We start from the raw sequence: 13,355 nt of genomic DNA on the forward strand, positions 1-13,355 counted from the left end.
AAATCACTGACTTTTACCTTCCCATAAGCATGCTTGCATAAATTCATTTTCTCTGTCTGTCTGCACACAATAAAAGTTCTAACACAACTGAAGCATTATTGAAACATTAGAAGATGAGAGAGAGAGAAAAAAAAAAAAACATCTCTACACAGGCGAGAACAAACAAAACAAGGCAGCAGCATGTCAATTAAATTAAAGGGGGAAGCTAAATGAACAAAACGTCAAATGCACATATTAAAGCTAAATGAAATAGCCCTGAGGAGCCTGCGAGACATGCAGATTAGAGCTCAGGAGGATCCGCAGGGATGTAAATAATGAAACCCAGCTCAACCTGCACACACTGGGATTGCAGCATGGACACGAGAGACTTTCAGCATTCCAGAAAAAAGGGTCTTCAGTGTCTGTAATGCAGCTTTCTGCAGTAGATAAACCTATTATATGATACTACTTATGGAAGATTAATAACGTTTTACAGATCTTGTAAGAATATTAGGTGTTTCAGCTCCTAAGTAATGTCTTCTAATATACTACACGACTTATTTTTATGCCCTGTTTTGTTGCAGTTAGCAGAGAATATCCTCTTTAAAGTCAGCAAGCATTCACATTTTTACTTGCGTAATGTGATGTATTTAAGAGTGAAACAGACCATCAGGAAAAAATGTAGAGTGGGATTTATTTTATTTATTTATTTTATTTTTAAATCTCAGTGGTTCTCCATCTTTTGGACTCCAATACAATATTTGAAGGCCCTCCTATCTAAGATGATATGAACCTCTGGTACTTTGGCTGTAATAAAAATAAACTAATCAGATTAAATGTTAGTTCAGTGCAATACATCTTTGTGTGTGTGTGTGTGTGTGTGTGTTCTATTTGTTAATATAATCTAAACAAATTATCATTATTATTATTATCATCATAAAAATCAACCTGATCTGGGACTACAGATTAGCCAATCTAAATATTTTATGATTTATTAATGCGTAATGTCTCTAGTTTATTTTTATTTTTTTTATTGTCCATCAGCATAATAATAACAATATCAGTATAGTTCTTTTTATTTATTATATTATTTAAAAGCCCTTGCTACATGTAATGTGTTAAGCTAACTGAGACTTGTTATAGCACGTATATATCATTGCTCTTTTTGTTGTTTTTGATTGCTTCCATTGTCCTCATTTGTATGTCGCTTTGGATAAAAGAGCGTCTGCTAAATGAATAAATGTAAATGTAGTATAAATATGTTGGTTTGATGGTAAAACAGGGTGATTTGTATCAGAACTGAGCCAGACCTATTTTAGAATTTGCTAAAATAAGACTATTTGACTATTATCCAATAGCCTGCAAGGCCTAAATCATCAGAAAGGAAAGTAATTTCAGAGTAAAAGCAAATTATCAGATTAGATTAGATTAGAGATTAGATAAACTATTTATATATACTATTTTTTTTTTAAATAATGAAAGTCAAATAAGTTTATGGTCAAAAACATTATTTGAAATATCTTTTGCAGTAAACCTGGTCAATTATAATTATAAATACAACAAAAATCAATAAAAAAATTACCCTCATTCCAAAAATCTAGTACTTTATTCTGTCGAACACAAAATAACACAATTAGATTTTTTGGTGTGTGTTTTTGTCTGTATTGTGAGTGCCAGTGTTATTTTTGTTTATTGATTTTAGACAGAATGTTTTTTTTTCTTTATATATATATATATATATATTATTTTGGATCCCACACAGAGACATTCATACAGGTTTGGAATGACAGGAAGCTGATAAAAGATTTTTGGGGTGAACTGCCCCTTTAAGATCCCTTTTTGTTAGTGTTCACCTCAGCCTATAGAAAGCTCTTCTCAGATGATGATATATTTGATCTCAGACGTCTCTAAAGTCCACCAGTACGATCAATTAGACATGCATCATCTGTAGCCAATGGCTCCTTCCGAGTGAGAGCGATCTGGCCTAAGTATGTATGCTTGACGCCTGCTTTACTGATTTCTGTCAGCATTAATATGAAAAATGAGCTCTGAGCTGTGCCACTGATATGCCAAAAGAAACTAAATTGACGGGCACACAGTTTTCCGGTATCAGATAGCTCATCTACACTGATGTGACTGCTCTCAGTCATGCTGCCTTGTCCCTCAAGCAACAGGTGACAGAAGTTACAAGCAAATGTGTCTCCAGCCACAGCGGCCCTCCTATGAGGACCTGACCCAGGGCAGGCTGTCTGGCGACGTGCCTGATGGAAAAATGAGTTGTCTCGACTCCCGACACGCAATGAGCAGAGAATGTCATGTCACGTCATCATCGGAGAAGAGTTTAATCCACGTTTGAGGAAAAAACAGTTGTCATTGCTGAAGCGATCTGATCGCAAAACAATATGATAAAATGTATAGTTTATATCTACATATATATATATATATATATATATATATATATATATATATATATATATATATATATATATATATATACATATATACATCTATATGTATAGCATGGTTTTAATGGACTATAACAAAGCAACAAAATATGTTAGGGCAAAATAGGTGACAGTTTGTAGTGTCTAAAATGAACTTTATGCCACTGATGAACGTTTTGGACATCCATGTTTCTTACTGACCATGAAACTGTATTGTATCATTATTTTTTGATATTCTACACCTTTTTATGCTCACCTGTAGGCTGTATTTATGATCACAAATACAGTTAAAGAGTAAACAGTATTATCATAGGATATTACAGTTATTACAATATTATAATTTAAAATAACCACTTTCTAGTTTAATATATTTTAAAATGTCATTTATTCCTTTGAGGGAAAAGCTGAATTTTCATAATCAGTTACAGTCTTCAGTGTCACATGATACTTTAGAAATAATTCTAATATGCAGATCTGCTGCTTGAGAAACATTTATTATTATTAATATTATTATTATGAATGTTACAAACAGTTGTCCTGCTTAATGATTTTGTTAATACCAAGATACAAATGTATTTTTCAGGATTCTTTGAATTGAAAGTAAAAAAGAACAGCATTTATTTGAAATAAAAATCTTTATAATAAATGTCTTTACTGTCACTTTTGGTCATTTGTAATGCAAAAATTTTTTTTGATCCCAAACCTCAAAAAGAAAGAAAGGCCTACAAGCCAACAAGTATTTATTTATTCAGCTAAAATTATTTGTTTACTACAGTTTAACTGCCAAAGCCTTGTCTAAAGGCCTTGCTAATATTAAAGCTGTATGTTACAGGGTAAATAAATTTAACATTTTGAACCTCACTAAACTATTATTAAGATTCATGTTTTAACCTCTGCTATTCTTAAACTTAGTTTAAATTACATCCTGCTACTTATGCGTGTCATCAAATCCTTCCAGGTGAGAGTTCCTGTTCCCCATCTCTCCTTTTTTTAGATGCCCTAGTTCTTTTTCCTCTCTCCATTTCTCTCTTCTTCTCCCCTGGTTGCCTGAATTATACACCCTGCAGGTATTTAACACAGGCTTGACTTTTCTGCTGTGCAATGCTGTTTTACAGGGCACAAGCATTAAACAGGGCTGGTTCTGGCTTCCATGCCATGCTTGTCAGCCCAGCAGGATAACAAAGGTGAATTTGCTCTATATTAAAGAGGCTCTTGTTGAAAAAGTGCTGTGTGATAGTGGCACCATGGTCCAGTCCAGACCAGTGTCCTGCTGACCATTAATGCCCCAACACTTATTCTCATGTGCAGGACTGCTGAACAAAAATGGGCAACACATACACTTTTAAAAATAATGTTTCTATATTGGGATTGATGGTTCCATGAAAAATCTTGCAATTTTGCAAAAGGTTCCTTATAGTAGGTTCTTTAGATCCCTTTTTAGGCTTCTTCATGCTTTCTATTGCATTAATCACTAACTCTTGGAACCTGTATTTTAATGTTTTAAACTATTGACTGAAAAGTTATTTGGGGAATCAAAAAAGTTTCTTTAATGGCATCACTGCAAATTGCATTAATTCACAAATTTATTGGAAATAGAAATCTTCTGTAATATTAAATGTGTTTAGTGTGACTTTTGATCCATTTAATTAATAATTGAAAAAATAAAATAAATAAATAAATAAAAAACGGACAACAACCTGAGTTTTACTCCAAAACCATGAGTGGGATCACTGAGGATTTTTTATAATTTTTTTCTACATCATGATGGACACTTTATTCACAAATGTATTTGTAATGCAAATCCTATTATTATTATTATTATTATTATTATTATTATTATTATTATTATTATTGATAATAATAATAATAATATATTTACTGTTACTTTTGATAAATTTATCAAGATTCAAGGTTTTATTTCTCACACACAAGTTATATGACACAATAAGGAGTGAAATGTAGGTCTGGCATACTCTTTTTAAACTGTGAAAAAAGAGAAAACTAAATACAAATAATGGAATATCATAATAATAATAATAATAATAATAATAATAATAATAATAATAATAATAATAATAATAATAATAATAATAATAATAATAATAAAAAGAATATAATTAAATACAAATAATGAAATATATCAAACTACAACACAGATGATGTGTAGAGATGATACAAAGAAACTGCTACACAGATGATGTGCAGAGATGTAAATGATGTGCAGTGAGGAGGAGTTGCATAGTTAGGTTATCTTGAAAAAGTGCATCCTTTTAATGCAGATTTCATGTCATTTCAGGAAATAATTTAATGCATCCTTGCTGAATAAAAGTATTAATTCCTTTACTTATTACTGCAAAGCAAAACTGGACAACACAGTCTTCTGTAATATTTTAAATGTCTTTATTGTAAATTTAAAAAATAAATAAATATAAAAATAAACACAGCAAAGAAACTTTTTTCTCAATGTCATGATGTCTTCACTGTAACTTTTAAGCAATTTTATACTTAATGCTATTTACTGCAAAACAAAACTGAACAAATAGCAATTTCTACCAAAACCATGTGTGCCTTTTTTTTCACGTCATTATGGACACTTCCTTCGCAGACATCTGGGCACATAAACGCAACAAAGCAGGTTGCAGATTGCATGTCATTTCAGGAGATATTGCACTAAGATTAATACACTATGCTTGTCAACCTGTTTAGCAGGGAGGCCATTTAAATTGAATATTGTCATGGATATAGAAAAATAGCATTCCACAGAAGCCCAGTGAGGTAATTCGATTAGGCTTCTAAAATGGGAAATATAACAGGAACTAGCTCACAACTCATACAAATCTGATTTAAAAAGACATTAATAGAGAGGCCTAATGGGAAAAATGCCAATTAAGCATTGATTGCCCTGAAATGATTGTTCTCAGTGTTAAAGAAGAGATGTGTATGTTTGTGCATGCACGTTCCCGAAGCAAACGATCTGAGAGTGTGACCTCAGCCCTATGTGACATATAAGCCTCCACAGGCACTCTCTCTTTATCTCTCTGTCACACAGCTATAGAAACTCGCCCATGGAGGGGACGACAACGCTATATATTAATAGATGGTTTTCAGAAATAATAAAAATAAAAATAAAAAATACCTCTCCACTATATCTCTCCCACTCCATCCGGCCCCACGCTGACAAACTACATTAAGAGGTGCATGCAGAGAAAGAGCGAATGAGAGAGAGGATGCAATGGAAGAGATGAGACGCCGTTGCTCTATTGAAACAAGGTGCAGCCTAAACTGATAAATTGCAGATTAAATGACGGCCACACTTCACTTGCTCTCTCCCATCATGCACACACACGCGGTGCCCTCCTTAATTTCATGCATTTCTGCTATTTGCAACCTTCTTGGCCTGTCAATTCTGCCTAATAGCAAGAGGCACTAAAACACCAGGGCCAGACAGACTGGGATCAAGAATGATGAACATCTCTTAGCAGTGAAAGACACATCTCCTCAGTCCTGACTTCACTGGATGGCTGAAACTTTTCATGCAGGAATGTGCTCATAGAAGAGCTCTAGATGACAGTGCATACAAGGGCCATGTTGACACTTCTGGGTTCTGAAAAGTAGCAGAGAGCGTCAGACAAATTGGTTTTAGTGATATTATAGTTATAGTAATTCTTTCTTTTGTTTTATGTAATGATGCCATCTTTGACAATACATTTAGGACATTTCTACACATGCACACTAGTGTTGTTTTTGTAATATGTATATACTATGTAATATATATACTATCATAGTATTTAATACTTTTATTTTTATATTTTAAGTTTTCATTTTAATTTTTACGTTTTAGTAATTATGTTGTTTGCTTTTATTATTTGTATTAGTTTCTCACTTAGATCAGACTAAAGGGGCAGGGGTTGTGACTTTTTGGAGAGACACTGATTATATGATGAACTAGTTACCATTCCTTCAGCATTTGCTGTTTTAGTAAAGATGTTCTCATTAAAGAGTTTCTACCACTAATATGACTGACTTCCTAGACATGCCTTAAAATATTCCTCCATTTTGTAACAATTTTATCTAAACTAATGGAAAGACATGATTCTCATTTCCACAAGTTGCCCCCACCCCTATGACTAGAAAAAAAGTGCAGGAAGATATGAAACAGGGTCATTAAAAACCTTAACAGTGAGTAGATGCTTGTCTTCCATGGGTAGATTTGTATTGTATATTCAAAATAAGCATTCCCATGTAAATGTATTCATGGTGAGGGAGAAGGAGTCTTAGGAGGGTGCACTAAGATCTGCCAGATAATGCATAATTTCAGAGCTGAGACCTTCATCTCTGCATCAAGCCTGGTCATTAAATGCTAAAATAATGGAAACCTCGCAGCTTCCTCAGCCTAATTGCCTCCTTCTCTAGAACTGCATTCTCAAGACAATAATGATGTAGTGTGTCTGTAGTACCAGCTTTTCTTTTTGAAGCTAGTAGCACATTCTGATGGCTGGTAGGCTGCTGTGAAAAAATAAATAAAAATTGCTTGCTGCTGTAGCTAGTTTTAGTCCAGCCAGCAGGGGGTGCTCATTTCCTTACTTGTGCAGGTGTGTCTCAATAAATTAGAATTTTGTGAAAAAGTTCATTTATTTTAGTAATTCAACTCAAATTGTGAAACTGGGGCAGCTGTGGCCTAATGGTTAGAGACTAGTTACCAGAAGGGGGGGGGGGGGGGATGGGGGGGTTCATTGAAAATGAACAGTGCTCTCCTCCACTCTCAATACCCATGGCTGAAGTGCCCTTGAACAAGGCACTGAACCCCCAGTTGCTCCCCGATTTCTGGATATATAGCTGCCCACTGCTCTGGGTGTGTGTTCACTTCTCACTGCTGTGTGTGTGTGTGTGTGTGCACTTGGATGGGTTAAATGTAGAGCATCAATTCTGAGTATTGGTTACCATACTTGGCAAATGTCATGACTTTTCTCGTTATGTATTTATGTATTAAATACATTCCAAAAGACAATTACTGACACCCTTCACAAGAAGGGTAAGCCACAAACATTCATTGCCAAAGAAGCTGGCTGTTCACAGAGTGCTGTATCCAAGCATGCTAACTGAAAGTTGAGTGGAACGAAAAAGTGTGGAAGAAATAGATGCACTACCAACCGAAAGAACCACAGCCTTATGAGGATTGTCAAGTTAAATCGATTCAAGAAGTTGAGAGACCTTCACAAGGAATGGACTGAGGCTGGGGTCAAGGCATACAGACGCCTCAAGGAATTTGGCTACAGCTTTTGTATTCCTCTTGTTAAGCCATTCCTGAAACACAGACAACGTCAGAGGCCTCTTACCTGGGCTAAGGAGAAGAAGAACTGGACTGTTGCCCAGTGGTCCAAAGTCCTCTTTTCAGATGAGAGCATGTTTTGTAAAGTCTGGACTTTTTGTTCCTAAAGTCTGGAGGAAGCGGTGGAAAAGCTCATAACCCAAGTTGCTTGAAGTCCAGTGTTAAGTTTACACAGTCTGTGATGATTTTGGGGTGCAATGTCATCTGCTGGTGTTAGTCCATTGTTTTTTTGAAAATAAAAATCACTGCACCAGTTTACCAAGAACTTTTCGAGCACTTCATGCTTCCTTCTGCTCACCAGCTTTTTGAAGATGATGATTTCATCTTCCAGCAGGATTAGGCACCTGCCTACACTGCCAAAAGTTCATTAAATGGTCATGGTGTTGGTGTGCTTGACTGGCCTGCAAACTCACCAGACCTGAAACTCATAGAGAATCTATGGGGTATTGTCAAGAGGAAAATGAGAAACAAGAGACCAAAAAATGCAGATGAGCTGAAGGCCACTGTCAAAGAAACCTGGGCTTCCTTACCACCTCAGCAGTGCCACAAACTGATTCTCCATTCCACGCTGAATTGTGGCAGTAATGAAAGCAAAAAGAGCACCTACCAAGTATTGAGTACATGTACAATAAATCAACATACTTTCCAAAATGCCAACCATTCACTAAACATGATTTTATTTATTGGACTTATGAAGGCTATTTGTTGAGAATTGGTGGATTTTTGTTAAATGTGAGACAAAATCATCACAATTAAAATAACCAGATACTTAAACTACTTCAGTAGTGCACTGGATTTATTTAAAACACGAGTTTCACAATTTGAGTTTGAATTACTGAAATAAATGAACTTTTCCACGACATTGTAATTTATTGAGATGTGTGCAACAGTTTTAGCACAAGGAATCAGACATCAAAATACAAAAAAGAAACAACCTTTTGATAAAGCATTAGACCGGCACCTGTAAAAAAGAGCATTGTTCATAGTTTCTGTAGATATCACAATATTTTTATATCTTGAATTCTTATGGCCAAAATAACCATGATAAGAAAGATCTAATATTGTGATAGTCTTAATTGGAATGTAAGTTTTTTTTTTATTTGGCAATATGTTTTGGCTTCAAAAGTTCCAAAAGTGCAATCAGTCAGCACTGTAAAACTAAAACAGTAGGCAGCAGGGCAATACTGAGGTTGTGAGCTCGAGCCTCAGCTAGAGGAAGATTTTAGAAAGACATTTTGGAAGCAGTGGAGTTTGAAGCATAACATAAATAATCAGTTGGCAATTAGATTCCTGCTATTACATAGAAGAAAGCTCACGGTGTAGTTTTGAAAATCAGTCTAACTAAAGACCATAGTGTTCAGTAATATACATTTCGAGTCGAGACCTCCAAGAGTGCATTCGGTCAAAAGCTACAATGGCTCAACTATTCATGGCTTAATATTAAAGATTGGTTGAAGATCAGATGTCTATAATCAGTTAGTATTTGGTAATATGTGTTTGAGTCAACAGCTCCAGTAGTGCAATCGGTAAAAAACTACAATGGCGAACTAAGATGTCAGCTCCAGTAGACGCAATCGGTCAGCGCGCGGTACTTATAAGAAAGTATTCAGCAGAGCAATGCCGAGGTTGTGAGTTCGAGCCTCACCTGGAACAAGGTTTTAGAAAGCGAGACATTTCAGTAGCAATGGAGGTCACAGCCTAACATATACAATCAGTTGAAATCAAGATTCGTGTTTTTACCTAGAAGAAAGATCACGGTGTAGTTTTGAAAATAAGTCTGATTAAAGACCATACTGTTAAGTAATATGCGGTTGAGTCACCAGCTCCAGTAGTGCATTCGGTCAAAAGGTACAATGTCTCAACTAGTCATCAGCTCCAGTGGTGCAAGCGGTGAGCGCGATGCTTATAAGACAGTAATCAATCAAACAATCAATCACCAGCTAAGGTCATGGCTTAATATTAAAGACTGGTTGAAGAGCAGATGTCTGTAATCAGTTAGTCTTTGGTAATATGTATTCGAGTCAACAGCTCCAGTAGCGCAATAGGTCAAAAACTACAATGGCGTCGAAGATGTCAGCCCCAGTGGCGCAATCTGTCAGCGCGCGGTACTTATAAGACAGTATTCAGCAGAGCAATGCCGAGGTTGTGAGTTCGAGCCTCACCTGGAGCTAGGTTTTAGAAAGCGAGAGATATTTCAGTAGCAATTGAGTTCATAGCCTAACATATACAATCAGTTGAATCAAGATTCGTGTTTTTACCTAGAAGAAAGATCACGGTGTAGTTTTGAAAATCAGTCTGATTAAAGACCATACTGTTCAGTAATATGCGGTTGAGTCAACAGCTCCAGTAGTGCGTTCGGTCAAAAGGTACAATGTCTCAACTAGTCATCAGCTCCAGTGGTGCAAGCGGTGAGCGTGATGCTTATAAGACAGTAATCAATCAAACAATCAATCACCAGCTAAGGTCATGGCTTAATATTAAAGACTGGTTGAAGAGCAGATGTCTGTAATGAGTTAGTCTTTGGTAATATGTATTCGAGTCAACAGCTCCAGTAGCGCAATCGGTCAAAAACTACAATGGCGCACAAAGTTTTCAGCCCCAGTGGCGCAATCGGTCAGCGCGCGGTACTTATAAGACAGTATTCAGCAGAGCAATGCCGAGGTTGTGAGTTCGAGCCTCACCTGGAGCAGGGTTTTAGAAAGCGAGACATTTCAGTAGCAATGGAGGTCACAGCCTAACATATACAATCAGTTGAAATCAAGATTCGTGTTTTTACCTAGAAGAAAGATCACGGTGTAGTTTTGAAAATCAGTCTGATTAAAGACCATACTGTTCAGTAATATGCAGTTGAGTCAACAGCTCCAGTAGTGCATTCGGTCAAAAGGTACAATGTCTCAACTAGTCATCAGCTCCAGTGGTGCAAGCGGTGAGCGCGATGCTTATAAGACAGTAATCAATCAAACAATCAATCACCAGCTAAGGTCATGGCTTAATATTAAAGACTGGTTGAAGAGCAGATGTCTGTAATCAGTTAGTCTTTGGTAATATGTATTCGAGTCAACAGCTCCAGTAGCGCAATCGGTCAAAAACTACAATGGCGTCAAAGATGTCAGCCCCAGTGGCGCAATCGGTCAGCGAGGGGTACTTATAAGACAGTATTCAGCAGAGCAATGCCGAGGTTGTGAGTTCGAGCCTCACCTGGAGCAAGGTTTTAGAAAGCGAGAGATATTTCAGTAGCAATTGAGTTCATAGCCTAACATATACAATCAGTTGAAATTAAGATAATAAATATACGTTGAAAATCAGATATCTTTAATCAGTTAGAAGAAAGTTCACAGGGTGTTCTGAAAGATGAGTCTCATTGAAACCAGCTTAGTAAAGAATGCCCATCTTCAAGCAAGGTTCTGTCACCAGCTCCAGTGGCATCAGCGTGCGTTACTTATAAGACAGTAATCAGCTGGTCAATGTAGTCAGCTCAAGTAGTGCAATCGGTAAAAAACTACAATGGCGAACTAAGAAGTCAGCTACAGTGGCGCAATCGGTCAGCGCGCGGTACTTATAAGACAGTGTTCAGCAGAGCAATGCCGAGGTTGTGAGTTCGAGCATCACCTGGAACAAGGTTTTAGAAAGCGAGACATTTCAGTAGCAATGGAGGTCACAGCCTAACATATACAATCAGTTGAAATCAAGATTTGTGTTTTTACCTAGAAGAAAGATCACGGTGTAGTTTTCAAAATCAGTCTGATTAAAGACCATACTGTTCAGTAATATGCGTTTGAGTCATCAGCTCCAGTGGTGCAAGCGGGGAGCGCGATGCTTATAAGACAGTAATCAATCAAACAATCAATCACCAGCTAAGGTCATGGCTTAATATTAAAGACTGGTTGAAGAGCAGATGTCTGTAATCAGTTAGTCTTTGGTAATATGTATTCGAGTCAACAGCTCCAGTAGCGCAATCGGTCAAAAACTACAATGGCGTCGAAGATGTCAGCCCCAGTGGCACAATCGGTCAGCGAGGGGTACTTATAAGACAGAAAGTACACAGGGTGTTCTGAAAGATGAGTCTCATTGAAACCAGCTTAGTAAAGAATGCCCATCTTCAAGCAAGGTTCTGTCACCAGCTCCAGTGGCATCAGCGTGCGTTACTTATAAGACAGTAATCAGCTGGTCAATGTAGTCAGCTCAAGTAGTGCAATCGGTAAAAAACTACAATGGTACAATGTCTCAACTAGTCATCAGCTCCAGTGGTGCAAGCGGTGAGCGCGATGCTTATAAGACAGTACAAAAACTACGATGGCATCAAAGATGTCAGCCCCAGTGGCGCAATCGATCAGCGAGGGGTACTTATAAGACAGTATTCAGCAGAGCAATGCCGAGGTTGTGAGTTCGAGCCTCACCTGGAGCAAGATTTTAGAAAGCGAGAGATATTTCAGTAACAATTGAGTTCATAGCCTAACATATACAATCAGTTGAAATTAAGATAATAAATATACGTTGAAAATCAGATATCTTTAATCAGTTAGAAGAAAGATCACAGGGTGTTCTGAAAGATGAGTCTCATTGAAACCAGCTTAGTAAAGAATGCCCATCTTCAAGCAAGGTTCTGTCACCAGCTCCAGTGGCATCAGCGTGCGTTACTTATAAGACAGTAATCAGCTGGTCAATGTGGTCAGCTCAAGTAGTGCAATCGGTAAAAAACTACAATGGCGAACTAAGATGTCAGCTCCAGTGGCGCAATCGGTCAGCGCGCGGTACTTATAAGACAGTATTCAGCAGAGCAATGCCGAGGTTGTGAGTCCGAGCCTCACCTGGAACAAGGTTTTAGAAAGCGAGACATTTCAGTAGCAATGGAGGTCACAGCCTAACATATACAATCAGTTGAAATCAAGATTCGTGTTTTTACCTAGAAGAAAGATCACGGTGTAGTTTTGAAAATCAGTCTGATTAAAGACCATACTGTTCAGTAATATGCGGTTGAGTCAACAGCTCCAGTAGTGCATTTGGTCAAAAGGTACAATGTTTCAACTAGTCATCAGCTCCAGTGGTGCAAGCGGTGAGCGCGATGCTTATAAGACAGTAATCAATCAAACAATCAATCACCAGCTAAGGTCATGGCTTAATATTAAAGACTGGTTGAAGAGCAGATGTCTGTAATCAGTTAGTCTTTGGTAATATGTATTCGAGTCAACAGCTCCAGTAGCGCAATCGGTCAAAAACTACAATGGCGCACAAAGTTTTCAGCCCCAGTGGCGCAATCGGTCAGCGCGCGGTACTTATAAGACAGTATTCAGCAGAGCAATGCCGAGGTTGTGAGTTCAAGCTTCACCTGGAGCAAGGTTTTAGAAAGCGAGAGATATTTTAGTAGCAATTGAGTTCATAGCCTAACATATACAATCAGTTGAAATTAAGATAATAAATATACGTTGAAAATCAGATATCTTTAATCAGTTAGAAGAAAGTTCACAGGGTGTTCTGAAAGATGAGTCTCATTGAAACCAGCTTAGTAAAGAATGCCCATCTTCAAGCAAGGTTCTGTCACCAGCTCCAGTGGCATCAGCGTGCGTTTCTTATAAGACAGTAATCAGCTGGTCAATGTAGTCAGC

At 37.2% G+C, this 13,355-nt stretch overlaps 5 non-coding genes across 5 annotated transcripts; all 5 read left to right on the forward strand.

Moving 5' to 3' along the window:
* The first annotated feature begins 9,310 nt into the window (after window positions 1–9,310).
* On the forward strand, window positions 9,311–9,405 carry trnai-uau (transfer RNA isoleucine (anticodon UAU)). The gene is made up of 2 exons: window positions 9,311–9,349; window positions 9,370–9,405. It is a non-coding gene; the product is annotated as a tRNA-Ile (tRNA).
* A 423-nt stretch (window positions 9,406–9,828) lies between these two features.
* On the forward strand, window positions 9,829–9,922 carry trnai-uau (transfer RNA isoleucine (anticodon UAU)). The gene is made up of 2 exons: window positions 9,829–9,866; window positions 9,887–9,922. It is a non-coding gene; the product is annotated as a tRNA-Ile (tRNA).
* Window positions 9,923–10,347: 425 nt separating this feature from the next.
* On the forward strand, window positions 10,348–10,441 carry trnai-uau (transfer RNA isoleucine (anticodon UAU)). The gene is made up of 2 exons: window positions 10,348–10,385; window positions 10,406–10,441. It is a non-coding gene; the product is annotated as a tRNA-Ile (tRNA).
* Window positions 10,442–12,474: 2,033 nt separating this feature from the next.
* On the forward strand, window positions 12,475–12,568 carry trnai-uau (transfer RNA isoleucine (anticodon UAU)). Its single transcript has 2 exons — window positions 12,475–12,512; window positions 12,533–12,568. It is a non-coding gene; the product is annotated as a tRNA-Ile (tRNA).
* Window positions 12,569–12,992: 424 nt separating this feature from the next.
* trnai-uau (transfer RNA isoleucine (anticodon UAU)) lies at window positions 12,993–13,086 on the forward strand. The gene is made up of 2 exons: window positions 12,993–13,030; window positions 13,051–13,086. It is a non-coding gene; the product is annotated as a tRNA-Ile (tRNA).
* The last annotated feature ends 269 nt before the right edge of the window (window positions 13,087–13,355 follow it).

Source organism: Carassius gibelio, chromosome A8 (assembly GCF_023724105.1).
Source record: "Carassius gibelio isolate Cgi1373 ecotype wild population from Czech Republic chromosome A8, carGib1.2-hapl.c, whole genome shotgun sequence".
Taxonomy (NCBI): Eukaryota; Metazoa; Chordata; class Actinopteri; order Cypriniformes; family Cyprinidae; genus Carassius; species Carassius gibelio.